We start from the raw sequence: 14,090 nt of genomic DNA, 5'->3' as shown, positions 1-14,090 counted from the left end.
TTCAGCAATAAAGCCACTTTTGATTTTTACATCTTGTTTTCAAAGTGGCTTAACCTTCGGGGCTAGTCAACAGAAGCAGATCTAATTACACCATACTGCCTTCAATTCGCTGTTGTATTATATACCCTGTTATGAGTGCTATATAATCAGAATTTATTGGAATTTTCTTTTGAACAATTTCTACATCTGTGGGCCAACTAAATGTTTATAGGGGTATTTATGCTGATTAATGAAAGATATATACAGTAAAAATCAATTCTCTTTTTATTGCTTGTTGACTTTATTATATTTTTGATGTTGGTGTTCTGCATTGTTTACTGTTATTGTATTTTTATTTTTAGTATATATATTGATAAGTAAGAAAAGGAATCAGTGATGTTTCATCAGTGTACATGGGAGAAGTCGTTTCAATACCGTTGGCTGTCTAGTGGACTGATGATGCAAGACCACTAAGATCAGTGATATGCTCAGACTCAAGTTCATCATTCGTTAGTTTGCAAGACAGTCACTCAGATTGCAGACCTGACATTCTGATAGAGATTCAGCAAACATTATATAGAATTACTATGATGGGGCTTATGGTCACCCTCATATGGGTACCAGCGCATCATAGAGTTAAGGGAAATGATTATGGCAGACAGAACAGCAAAGGAAGCTACAAAGAGACCATTATGGAAATCAGTGTTAGTAGGACAGCAATCAAGAGTAGAATATGGCACAAAATAAAAGAAAGGTGGCAAAGGCAATGGGAGGAAGAGAGGTAAGAGAGATGGTTTTATAAAATACAAAGGGAAATAAAAACAATGAGAAGCACAGGGAGGAACAGGAGAGAGGAGACAGTTATCTCTCGATACTACACACCAGTTGGTCGCGATAATGCACCATTTTGCTGTTTGCCAGCCGCCACTAAACAGTATAAAGAGGAAGAAAAAGAAAACGAAACCTGTCAGGATACACACGTCTGTTTTCTACAGTCATTGGTCTGTCCATTGAAGTAAGCTTCTATTGCACATCATTCTTCACTAGCGGTCTCCAGCGCCACACTTTCATATCTCACAGGTTTATCTTAACCATTCCGTTCTTTATGAGTTAGTTCATTCCTAATGTCACATCATCGGTTTTTATTTCCGGATTCATTATTGTCTTTTTTAAAAAAAATGTTTTCGGATCACAGTCAAAAACACACAGTATAACCTATGCAGTTTCACAAAACGGAACGACTGAAGTGTCACATATAATCGGGTGGGTGCACAGTCACTCTGTCACAAGAGCAAAGAGATGCCATTCATCGTCGGGACGAAGTCCTCTGACTTGAAGTTAGCAGAGGGTCGGAGAAGTCCCCGGTGCTGCCGCTTAACTGGTTTTCTGGTGGCGTTTTCCAACGTGTATAATAATCCGTGACAACATAATCCAGATGCTTCTGGTCGCAGAGTCGCCATATTAATGCGAATCTTTGTAGAAGCGAAGGGTCAATTTTAGTAGACTAAGACTTGTGTCAAGTCATTAAAATTATGTTTAGACGATTTAAATGTTTAATGAGACGTCACTTTGGGAGTAAACAGCAGCACTGAGAGCGCACTCCGAGTTAAAATGGTGAGTCACATTGCAAATTTTCTGCAGCAAGAAATGTTTTCTTATTTCCAGCGGTGCTCTTTTTACTATGATATACTGTTTGTTTGTTTTTTATAGATTTTTAATTGCCGTTTTATTATCATCACCTGATAAAGTCTCTGACTGGATTGCGCTGTACGCGTAAGAAGCGTCACGTGACTAGTTAAACGCCCTTTCTATCGCGAGTGCTCGCAGACCCTCGTGCGGAAAGACTGACTTAAAAAAAAAGTTAACAGGTATCATGAATGTAGTTATTATCTCCAACGAGGGTTTTAGATGTTTTTTCTTGTCCAGTTTGTGAAAAGAAAGCAGTGTTGTGTTGAACTTCGTATCTGTTCCTGGAGACACAGCAACGCACGACACAGACCAAACCAAACAAAAAGATGTCAAACTAAACGTAGGCTTGCCTCACAGCATGAAAGTAAACATCTGTATATCAGAAGATAAAACACAGTAACCACACACAGCAAAAATACTTTTCTCATCATCAGTTCTTGACAAAGTATTTCAGCACATTATTTTAGAGCATCACAGTTTGTGATTACATCAGGAACAGCATCCAGTGTAATAATCGGCCAAATCAAATATGCAGAGCTGGGTCATTCTTACTATTCGGAGCCATTTGAGTCCTAATGACATACCGTATTTTCACGACCATAAGGCGCACTTAAAAGTCTTAGATTTTCTTCAAAAAGTGCGGCGCGCCCTATAGCGCAGTGCGCCCTATGTGTTGTAAGGAGGACGTAGTAGAGAACACCATGAGAACGTTAAAGGGTGAAGTGTGGGCGTTGATCGTATATACCGGGACAATCGCACATACCTGTATAAAAGAACAGGTATGTGCGTTATGCAGGACATCGTTGTTTTAACAACCCTGAAAATGGCAAAGAGACACGCTTACGAAGCACAGTTTAAACTGAAGGCCATCAGCTACACGGAGGAACATGGAAATCGAGCAGCGGCGAGAGAATTTAAGATTAACGAATCGATGGTTCGCAAATGGAGGAAGCTGGAAAACAAGCTCCGGCAGGTCAAGAAAACGCAGCTGAGTTTCCGCGGACATAAGGCGAGGTGGCTCGAGTTGGAGGAAAGACTCGAGCGGTGGATCATCGAGCAAAGAGCGAGCGGGAGAAGCGTTTCGACGGTCACCATTCGGCTAAAAGCAGTTTCACTAGCTGAAGAGATGAACATTGAACATTTCCAAGGAGGTCCGTCTTGGTGCTTTCGTTTTATGAAACGGTGCCATTTTTCCATCCGGACCAGGACTACGGTAGCGCAGCAACTTCCAGCGGATTATAAGGAAAAGCTGGCCATCTTCCGCTCCTACTGCAGCAAACACATCGGCGACAAAAACATCCAGCCCAGCCACATCACAAACATGGACGAGGTGCCACTCACTTTTGACATCCCGGTGAGTCACACTGTGGAGAAGAAGGGGACCAGCACGGTAGCGATACGCACAACGGGGTATGAAAAGTCTTCTTTTACTGTTGTGCTTGGCTGCCATGCTAATGGACAGAAACTGTCGCCTATGGTGATTTTTAAGCGAAAGACTTTGCCTAAAGAGAAGTTTCCAGCAGAAATCATCATTAAGGCAAATGAAAAGGGCTGGATGGATGAGGAAATGATGAAAGACTGGCTGAGGGAGGTGTATGTAAGGAGACCAGGTGGTTTTTTCCACGCATCACCATCGCTGTTGATCTGTGACTCTATGCGTGCCCATCTCACAGCCGATGTGAAAAAACTTGTGAAGCAAATGAACTGTGAGCTTGCTGTCATTCCGGGAGGCCTGACAAAGGAACTCCAACCGCTGGACATCGGTGTGAACCGCCCGTTCAAAGTAAGGCTGCGAGCGGCCTGGGAGCGATGGATGACCGATGGAGACCAGTTTCACTAAGAGTGGAAGGCAGCGCCGGGCGAGTTACGCCACAATTTGCCAATGGATTGTAGATGCTTGGGCTAACATGTCTGCTGGCACTGTTGTTCGAGCTTTCGCAAAAGCCGGCATCGTTTCCGAGGAGCCGCACGGCACGGAAAGTGACTCTGACGGTGAAGACAGTGAACCTGGCATGTTTGATGGAGATTTAGCGCAGCTGTTCAATTCAGACACAGAGGATGAGGACTTTGATGGGTTTGATTGATGATAAAAATGTGAGTACCAAACTTTGTTTTGCTCCTGCTTTATTTTTAAATACGCACACTTGTATGCTTGTGTGTTGCTGATGATGACGATTATTGGTAATAAAAATGTGAGTACCAAACTCAGTTTTGCTCCCGCTTTATTTTTAAATACGCATACGGTACTTGTATGCGCCCTATGGTCCAGTGCGCCTTATGTGTGTGTTCAATACAGTAAGGGCACACATAACTGAGACTGCGCCTTTTAGCACAGTGCGCCTTATGGTCGTGAAAATACGGTAATATGGTATATTTAGTGTAAAACTTGTCTAATGCTTATTTCTAAACCATTTTCTTGTATGTTTAACCCCCTCTCTACCATAGAACACATTGATATATATACACAGGATAAATACATTAAAAGTAAATTACTTTTATTTTAGCACAAGTCACTAAAGTACTATGTCCCCAGTCATGCTTGCTCGACTTCAGTTACAAATATAACTTAAAAAAAAAAAAAAAATCTAGATTTTTCATCATTTCTGGATTGGCTTATTTCTAATGTTCCTCATCAAATGTTCTTTTTTATTATTAATGCATGTTTAATACTTAAAATCTTTAAAAAATGTTGTGTCCCTGAATCAACTGTCACCCCTGTTACTCTGATAAGAATTCCATAGAACACATCACCTGATTATTCTTTTAGTCACATGACACTCCCGGATGTAACATATTTTGGAGGGAAAACTTTCAAGAAGAAGACAAGTACCACTCTTTAATCAACCCTTTTTTCAATGTTTTAGCAAGATTTTGTAATGTGGCAAAGCATAACACGTCCAACCTGTTACGCTTATTAATAGTGGAAACAATTTTTTTTTTTGTAATTTTTATAATATGGCTAATAAACATGTTAAAAATGGTTCTTAGTGGTCACCATGTACTAGCTTGTTGTTCATCATACTAGTAGTAATGGCTAAGTTTAGCATAAAATCTCCCCCCTGTTACCGTCACCCCTGTTATTGCTATGCACTGTAACAGGGGGGACACATGGTAACAGGGGGGACGTAAGATGATAGAAGTTTAGTGTTTAGGGTTATTTATACAAGTGTGTATTGGTAATTATTATTAACCTGTGTGTATATATATACTTTTAGAAGATTTTGAATAGTATACATTTTTCAGGGAATGGCACCAATGTCTGCTGCGGAGAAGCAGCGGCGCTACCGAGCACGTCGTGATGCTGACCCTGAGAGAAGACAGATATATCTCAATAAAGAGAAGTGGAGAAAGGACAGAGAGGAAGGGGGAAAAAAGAAAGTGGCAGATCTCAGTGAACGACAGAAGAGAGCACAGAGAAAGCAGTGGCGAGAAAGGAAAAGAAAGCAGAGGGCTAGTGCCAAAGGCAGGACAGAATTTGAGGCTATGAATACTCCTCCCCTAAGTTGATTAGGTAGATTTTGTATTTGAATGATAAAACGTGATTTTGCCCTAAAAAGAGAGAGAGAGAGAGAGAGCGAGAGACTACCTGCCTAATACATTATAAACATATAATATCCAACGTCTATCTTATACTGTATCTAAACATATATATATATATATATATATATATATATATATATATATATATATATAAATATATAAATATATATATAATAATTGTGACAATATTTCCTGTGTTGTAGGCAATACATTGTTGGACGAAGGAATATTAGACAGGGAAGAAGGAGACTCAAGAATGAAATTAAAGAGCTAAAGGCCTTGTTGGAAAAGGAAAAGAGAAAAAAAGAAAAATACAAGAAGAGGTGCCAGCGTTTGGGTGGGGGAAAAAAAATCCCCACGTTCTAAAGTGGATGCACTGCTGCGTCATGAAACAGTTAGCAACACAATTAGGAAAAGACTATTACTGCAGGAATCAATCATTGAGGAAATCAGGAATAAATACAAAAACACCAAAAAGGAACGAGAGAGGCAAATTATTGCAAAAACGACAATAGGAAAAATTATAAAGAAATACAGGCTACAGAGGGCTGCACAGACAGCTCTAGGCTTTTCAAAAAAGCGTGGTCAAAGACAAGATGGAGGGCTCATAACCTTTGAAAGAAAGGAAAGCAATAGATTACCAGTTGATTGCAAGCAGAAAATAAAGGCCTTCTTCTTAAGAGATGACGTCAGTCGGATGACAACAGGACGAAAGCAAACTGTAACTCAAAAGAAAATAAAAAAACAGAAACGTTTGCTAACTGATTCACTGAAGAATCTGCACCATAAGTTTCTTTCAGAAACTGAGCATCAGGTCTCATATTCTTGTTTCTGCACCTTAAGACCATTTTGGGTTGTGGTGCCCACAGAAGCTGATCGTGAAACCTGTCAGTGCAGGACACATGAGAACTTACAGTTCATGGCCAATGCCCTGTACGTCCAAGGTCTGTCAGCAACAAAACACATTGAAGAGATGGTAGATGCAACAATGTGTGATGCTAAATCCAAAGTCTGTGCATACGGTGAGTGCAAAGACTGTTTCAGTACAACACACACACTCTTGAGACCTCCTAACAACACAGAGATAGCCTTTACCAAGTGGTCTCTAGAAGAGAATGAAAAATTAAATGATGGAGAGGTATCTGGTAAAAAGTCAACAATTACAGTGAAGACAACTGTCATGACAACAGAGGATGCACTTGCAGGGGAATTTCATGACGGACTACTCAGATTTAGGCGGCACATCTTTAATATCCGATGGCAGTATAGGGCCTACAGACAACTGAGAGAAAATTTGAGAAACGATGAATGTCTGCTACATGTAGATTTTAGTGAGAACTACTCCTGTAAGTATTCTCAAGAAGTACAAGCAGTCCACTTCGGAGGGTCACACCAGCAGGCAACCCTACATACTGGAGTACTGTACACTGCAGCTGAACAGTCACCAGTAACATTCTGCTCTATCTCACCTTCCAGGCGGCATGATCCCCCTGCGATATGGGCCCATCTTGACCCTGTGTTAGACATGATCAGAGAAAGATACCCTCTTATCAAACACCTCCATGTCTTCAGCGATGGTCCAGCTACACAATACAAACAAAAGGGCAACTTTTACCTGCTCTCAAAAGAGCCATTCAAAAAAGGGTTCAAAAACATCAGCTGGAACTTTTTTGAGGCCAGCCATGGAAAGGGGGCTCCAGATGGTATTGGAGCCACCCTTAAAAGGTCAGCTGACACAATTGTCCGCCATGGAGGAGATATCCCCAACGCAGAAGCTATGTTTCACAAGCTGAGAGACATGGGCACTTCAGTAGAACTTTTTTTTGTGGGAGAAGATGATGTTGAGAGGAAAGTAAAAGAAATTATTGATGGACCGACACTTGTGCCTGTCAAAGGAACCATGAAAATCCACCAAGTACTCAGTTTCTCTCCAGGAACAATAAAATACAGGGACATAACCTGCCTTTGCCAGGCAGACAAAGGTGTACTGGACTGTGAATGCTATGGCCTGAAGGAGATAAGCCTTAGTCAAGAGGCAAGTCCACATTGCACTGTGGGACCAACCCGGCCTGAGAACATCACAAAAGATCATATTGGTCAGTGGTGCATTATCAACTACGATGGTGAACCCTACCCAGGAATCATTCTGGAGGTTGAAGAGGATGTTAAAGTGAAATGCATGCACAAGAACGGGACCAACAAGTTCCACTGGCCAAGTCCACGTGAGGACATAACCTGGTATAGGGATGACCAGGTTGTGTGTCTGATGAAAGAACCAACACCTTTGAATAAGAGGTCAGTTCAGCTGGAGAGGAAAGTGTGGGATTTCCTTGAAAAAAACTGGAGTTGCTGGTCTGTTGCATAGGTAAAATGTGTGAGAAAAATGTTCATTATGTTGGGTGTACAGTGAAAATTTGCTTGTTTAATGTGGACATGTATCTACCTGTGTTGGTTGGACGGGCATGGTGAAGGTGTTCAAAGTTTCTTTAAGGTGGTATTTTTTGTCACTGATGTTATGTCCACCCTGTTAACTGTGTGTTTCTTTTGTTAATTAAATCAAATCAACAAACATAATGCATGTCTCTTTGGTTATTGGGAGGGAATGAATCAGCAAAATTAAGTTACTTAAAAATGGAGCCAATTTTTTTTTTATATTCCCTTTGAATCTAAAAACAATCTTTTGAAATTACACTGTGTCTTAAAACTGAACCTGTCTTCTTTCAATATAATGCTTGTTTAAAATACTTCCTTGAAATTTCCTTGCAGATTTTAAAAAGGGACATTGTAGCTTTTAGAAAATGTAAATATTACTATAACTGTGTATTCAAAACAGTTATTAATAGAAAATTGAATGTCCTGTAACAGGGTGGACATTTGGCACGTCATGGGTAAAGACTTTGATTTTAAAAAATATTATAATATAATATCCTTAGCTGGACCAATACATTTTTCTTATAGGTTGAAAATCCCTCTTTTAGATGAAATGTTAAAATAATTCAAAATTTTGTATTTTTTGATGAAGAGTGATCACACTGAAATGGCACCGAATAGTAGGAATGACCCAGCTACACATCTTGGTGACACCTTGTGACAAGGAAGCAGCTAAAAATATTTAATACTACTGGTTGTAGAAAGTAAAATCATGTAGCGTGTTTTTATGTGTTTTATTTTATTGTCTTTGATTTGTTGAATTAGGCCAACAGTGAAGTGTGGGCCACCATTCTGGCTTCCTGCTTTCAAGATGGATGCAAAGGACGAGTGGGAGCTTCTGGCTATGAAAGCTGTTTCATGGCTCCGTGCTCAGAATGGTAGTAACACGCTAATTAAAGAATAAAATGTTTTAAAAATAGTTTCATGCTACAGTCAATTTTTCTCCATCATTCATTATTTTAATATCTGTTTTCTGTTTTCAGCGCCGCATGTGACAGAGTGTGTGGATGCTGGAAAGGTCCTGTTGGGTTGCAGCGTGAGGAAAGAAGCTCTGGGCCTCTGAGGGGTTTCTTAAAGTGGCTTCACCTTCAGGGTGATCAGAAGCAGATCTGCATACACCTTACTGCCTTTGATCCAGTGCTGTTTTATGTTACATACCCTGCTGCTGTTATGCAGTCAGAATTGTTATATATTCTTTTTCATGCTTAGTTCTTAGTGTTAAGAGGCATTTTGTATTTTGTGAATCACTCCCTGTAAACCAGTGTGGGGAACTCCAGGCCTCAAATGATTAGTTCATTACCAGGCCTCTGGAGAACTTCAAGACAAGTTGAGGATGTAATTTAGCCATTTAAATGAGCTGTGTTGGATCAAGGACACATCTAAACCTTGCAGGAAACCGGGCCTTGAGGTCTGGAGTTCCCTACCCCAGCTGTAAACCAATGCACCTTTCGAGGTCCTCCTTCTTAGTTGCATTGAGGATTTTGTGCACGCTTCTTGTGACAGAGAGGATAGAAGAGGCACAAAACTGTGCCCAGTCTGTGACATCAAACAAATTGGTTGTGAATCAAAACTCTTTATTCCTACTTTTCTAAGTAATCTTAAAATTTCAAGTAAACCTTTTCTAAGTAATCTGTTTCTCCCGTTGCAGTTGTGCTCACCAGTCAAAACACAACGTCTATACACCACTAAACATTCAACACTTCTATAGCAAAGTCCGTGAGCTGAACACATACAAGGTGCCTGAACATAACTAACAAATTATAATTTGTCACTCCAAGTTAACATGTTGTTTTTATTTTTGAAGCCAGAATGGTGGCCCACACTTCACTGTTGCCTAATTCACAAATCAAAGACAATAAAAAAAACACATAAAAACACGCTACATGATTTTACTTTCTACAACCAGTAGTATAAATATTTTTAGCTGCTTCCTTGTCACAAGGTGTCACCAAGATGTGTAGCTGGGTCATTCCTACTACGGTGCCATTTCAGTGTGATCACTCTTCATCAAAAAATCAAAATTTTGAATTATTTAACATTTCATCTAAAAGAGGGATTTTCAACCTATAAGAAAAAGTATTGGTCCAGCTAAGGATATTAATTATAATATTTTTTAAAATCAAAGTCTTACCCATGACGTGCCAAATGTCCACCCTGTTACAGGACATTCATTTCTATTAATAACTGTTTTGAATACACAGTTATAGTAATATTTACATTTCTAAAAGCTACAATGTCCCTTTTTAAAATCTGCAAGGAAATTTCAAGGAAGTATTAAACAAGCATTAATTGAAAGAAGACAGGTTCAGTTTTAAGACACAGTGTAATTTCAAAAGATTGTTTTTAGATCAAAGGAAATAAAAAAAAAATTGGCTCCATTTTTAGTAACTTAATTTTGCTGATTCATTCCCTCCCAATAACCAAAGAGACATGCATTATGTTTGTTGATTGATTTAATTAAAAAAAGAAACACAGTTAACAGGGGTGGACATAACATCAGTGACAAAAAATACCACCTTAAAGAAACTTTGAAACTTCACCATGCCCGTCCAACCAACACAGGTAGATACATGTCCACATAAACAAGCAAATTTTCACTGTACACAACATAATGAACATTTTTCTCACACATTTACCTATGCAACAGACCAGCAACTCCAGTTTTTTTCAAGGAAATCCCACACTTCCTCTCAGCTGAACTGACCTCTATTCAAATGGTTGGTTCTTTCATCAGACACACAACTGGTCATCCCTATACCAGGTTATGTCCTCACGTGGACTTGGCCAGTGGAACTTGTTGGTCCCGTTCTTGTGCATGCATTCACTTTAACATCCTCTTCAACCTCCAGAATGATCCTGGGAGGGTTCACCATCGTAGTTGATAATGCACCACTGACCAATATGATCTTTTGTGAGTTCTCAGGCCGGGTTGGTCCCCAGTGCAATGTGGATTGCCTCTTGACTAAGGCTTATCTCCCAGGCCATAGCATCACAGTCAGTACACTTGTCTGCCTGGCAAAGGCAGTGATGTCCTGTATTTATTGTTCCTGGAGAGAAACTGAGTACTGGTGGAGTTCATGGTTCCTTTGACAGGCACAAGTGTCGGTCCATCAATAATTCTTTTACTTCCTCTCAACATCATCTCTCCCCACAAAAAAAGTTCTACTGAAGTGCCCATGTCTCTCAGCTTGTGAAACATGCTTCTGCGTTGGGGATATCTCCTCATGGCGGACAATTGTGTCAGCTGACCTTTAAGGGTGGCTCCAAACCACTGGAGCCCCTTTCCATGGCTGGCCCAAAAAAGTTCCAGCTGATGTTTTTGAACCCTTTTTGAATGGCTCTTTGAGAGCAGGTAAAAGTTGCCCTTTTGTTTGTATTGTGTAGCTGGACCATCGCTGAAGACATGGAGGTGTTGATAAGAGGGTACTTCTCTACATGTCTAACACAGGGTCAAGATGGGCCCATATCGCAGGGGGATCATGCCGCCTGGAAGGTGAGATAGAGCAGAATGTTAGGGTGACTGTTCAGCTGCAGTGTACAGTACTCCAGTATGTAGGGTTGCCTGCTGGTGTGACCCTCCGAAGTGGACTGCTTGTACTTCTTGAGAATACTTACAGGAGTAGTTCTCACTAAAATCTACATGTAGCAGACATCATCGTTTCTCAAATTTCTCTCAGTTGTCTGTAGGCCCATACTGCCATCGGATATTAAAGATGTGCCGCCTAAATCTGAGTAGTCCGTCATGAAATCCCCTGCAAGTGCATCCCTGTTGTCATGACAGTGCTTCACTGTAATTGTTGACTTTTACCAGATACCTCTCCATCATTTAATTTTTCATTCTCTTCTAGAGACCACTTGGTAAGGCTATCTCTGTGTTGTTAGGAGGTCTCAAGAGTGTGTGTGTTGTACTGAAACAGTCTTTGCACTCACCGTATGCACAGACTTGGATTAGCATCACACATTGTTGCATCTACCATCTCTTAATGTGTTTTGTTGCTGGACAGACCTTGGACGTACAGGGCATTGGCCATGAACTGTAAGTTCTCATGTGTCCTGCACTGACAGGTTCACGATCAGCTTCTGTGGGCACCACAACCCAAAATGGCTTAAGGTGCAGAAACAAGAATATGAGACCTAGTGCTCAGTTTCTGAAAGAAACTTATGGTGCAGATTCTTCAGTGAATCAGTTAGCAAACGTTTCTGTTTTTTTTATTTTCTTTTGAGTTACAGTTGCTTTCGTCCGTGTCATCCGACTGACGTCATCTCTTAAGAAGAAGGCCTTTATTTTCTGCTTGCAATCAACTGGTAATCTATTGCTTTCCTCTTTCAAAGGTTAGGAGCCCTCCATCTTGTCTTGACCAGCTTTTTTGAAAGCCTAGAGCTGTCTGTGCAGCCCTCGTAGCCTGTATTTCTTTAAATTTTTCCTATGTGTTTTTGCAATAATTTTGCCTCCTCGTTCCTTTTTGGTGTTTTTGTATTTATCCTGATTCCTCAATGATTGATTCCTGCAGTAATAGTCTTTTCCTAATGTGTTTGCTAACTGTTTCATGACCGCAGCAGTGCATCCACTTTAGAACGTGGGGATTTTTTTCCCCCACCAAACGCTGGCACTCTTTTGTATTTTCTTTTTTTCTCTTTTCCTTTCCAACAAGGCCTTTAGCTTTTAATTCATTCTTGAGTCTCCTTCTTCCCTGCTAATATTCCTTCGTCCAAACAATGTATTGCCTACAACACAGGAAATATTGTCCAAAATTATTATATATATTTATATATTATATATATATATAATATATATATATAATATATATATAATATATGTTTAGATCAGTATAGATAGACGTTGGATTATATGTTTATAATGTTTAGGCAGGTAGTCTCTCGCTCGCTCTCTCGCTCGCCTCTCTCTAGGGCAATCACGTTTTATCATCAAATACAAAATCTACCTAATCAACTTAGGGGAGGAGTATTCATAGCCTCAAATTCTGTCCTGCCTTTGGCACTAGCCTCTGCTTCTTTCCTTCTCGCCACTGCTTCTCTGTGCTCTCTTCTGTGTTCACTGAGATCTGCCACTTTCTTTTTTCCCCCTCCTCTCTGTCCTTTCTCCACTCTCTTTATGAGATATATCTGTCTTCTCTCAGGGTCAGCATCACGACGTGCTCGGTAGCGCCGCTGCTTCTCCGCAGCAGACATTGGTGCCATTCCCTGAAAAATGTATACTATTCAAACTTCTAAAAGATATATACACACAGGTTATAATAATTACCAATACACTTGTATAAATAACCCTAAACACTAAACTTCTACATCTACGCCCCCTGTTACCATGTGTCCCCCCTGTTACAGTGCATAGCAATAACAGGGGTGACGGTAACAGGGGGGAGATTTATGCTAAACTTAGCCATTACTACTAGTAGATGAACAACAAGCAGTACATGGGTGACCACTAAGACCATTTTAACATGTTATTAGCCACTTATAAAAATACAAAAAAAAAAATGTTTCCACTATTAATAAGCGTAACAGGTTGGACGTGTTATGCTTTGCCACATTACAAAACTTGCTAAAACATGAAAAAAGGGTTGATTAAAGAGTGGTACTTGTCTTCTTCTGAAAGTTTTCCCTCCAAAATTGTTACACTCCGGGAGTGTCTGTGACTAAAAGAATAATCAGGTGATGTGTTCTATGGAATTCTATCAGAGTAACAGGGGTGACAGTTATCAGGACACAACATTTTTTAAGATTTTAAGTATTAAACAGCATAATAATAAAAAAAGAACATTTGATGAGGAACATTAGAATAAGCCAATCCAGAAATGATGAAAAATCTAGATTTTTTTTTTTTTTTTTAGTTTATTTGTAACTGAAGTCGAGCAAGCATGACTGGGGACATAGTACTTTAGTGACTTGTGCTAAATAAAAGTAATTTACTTTTAATGTATTTACCTGTGTATATATATCAATGTGTTCTAGGTAGAGAGGGGGTAAAACATACAAGAAATGGTTTAGAAAAAGCATTAGACAAGTTTACACACTAAATATACCATTTACCGTATTTTCACGACCATAAGGCGCACGTGCTAAAAGGCGCAGTCTCAGTTAGTGTGCCCTTACTGTATTGAACACACACATAAGGCGCACTGGACCATAGGGCGCATACAAGTACCGTATGCGTATTTAAAAATAAAGCGGAGCAAAAACTGAGTTTGGTACTCACATTTTATTACCAAATCGTCATCATCAGCAACACACAAGCATACAAGTGTGCGTATTTAAAAATAAAGCAGGAGCAAAACAAAGTTTGGTACTCACATTTTTATATCAATCAAACCCATCAAAGTCCTCACCTCTGTGCTGAATTGAACAGCTGCGCAAATCTCCATCAAACATGCCAGGTTCACTGTCTTCACCGTCAGAGCCATTCCGTGCCGTGGCGGCTCCTCGGAAACGAGGCC

General features: G+C 40.0%; 1 long non-coding RNA gene across 2 annotated transcripts; it reads left to right on the top strand.

The window, feature by feature from the left end:
* The first annotated feature begins 360 nt into the window (after positions 1-360).
* LOC120719891 lies at positions 361-9,415 on the top strand. Of its 2 annotated transcripts, none has more exons than XR_005692764.1 (3): positions 361-994; positions 8,404-8,516; positions 8,622-9,415. It is a non-coding gene; the product is annotated as an uncharacterized LOC120719891 (long non-coding RNA). The 2 variants fall into 2 exon arrangements; XR_005692765.1 differs by lacking the exon at positions 361-994 and adding an exon at positions 1,070-1,593.
* Positions 9,416-14,090: the final 4,675 nt, after the last annotated feature.

This window comes from Simochromis diagramma, unplaced genomic scaffold (genome assembly GCF_900408965.1).
Source record: "Simochromis diagramma unplaced genomic scaffold, fSimDia1.1 OVJJ01000344.1, whole genome shotgun sequence".
NCBI classification, from domain to species: Eukaryota; Metazoa; Chordata; class Actinopteri; order Cichliformes; family Cichlidae; genus Simochromis; species Simochromis diagramma.
This window is presented reverse-complemented; position numbering and strand designations above follow the sequence as displayed.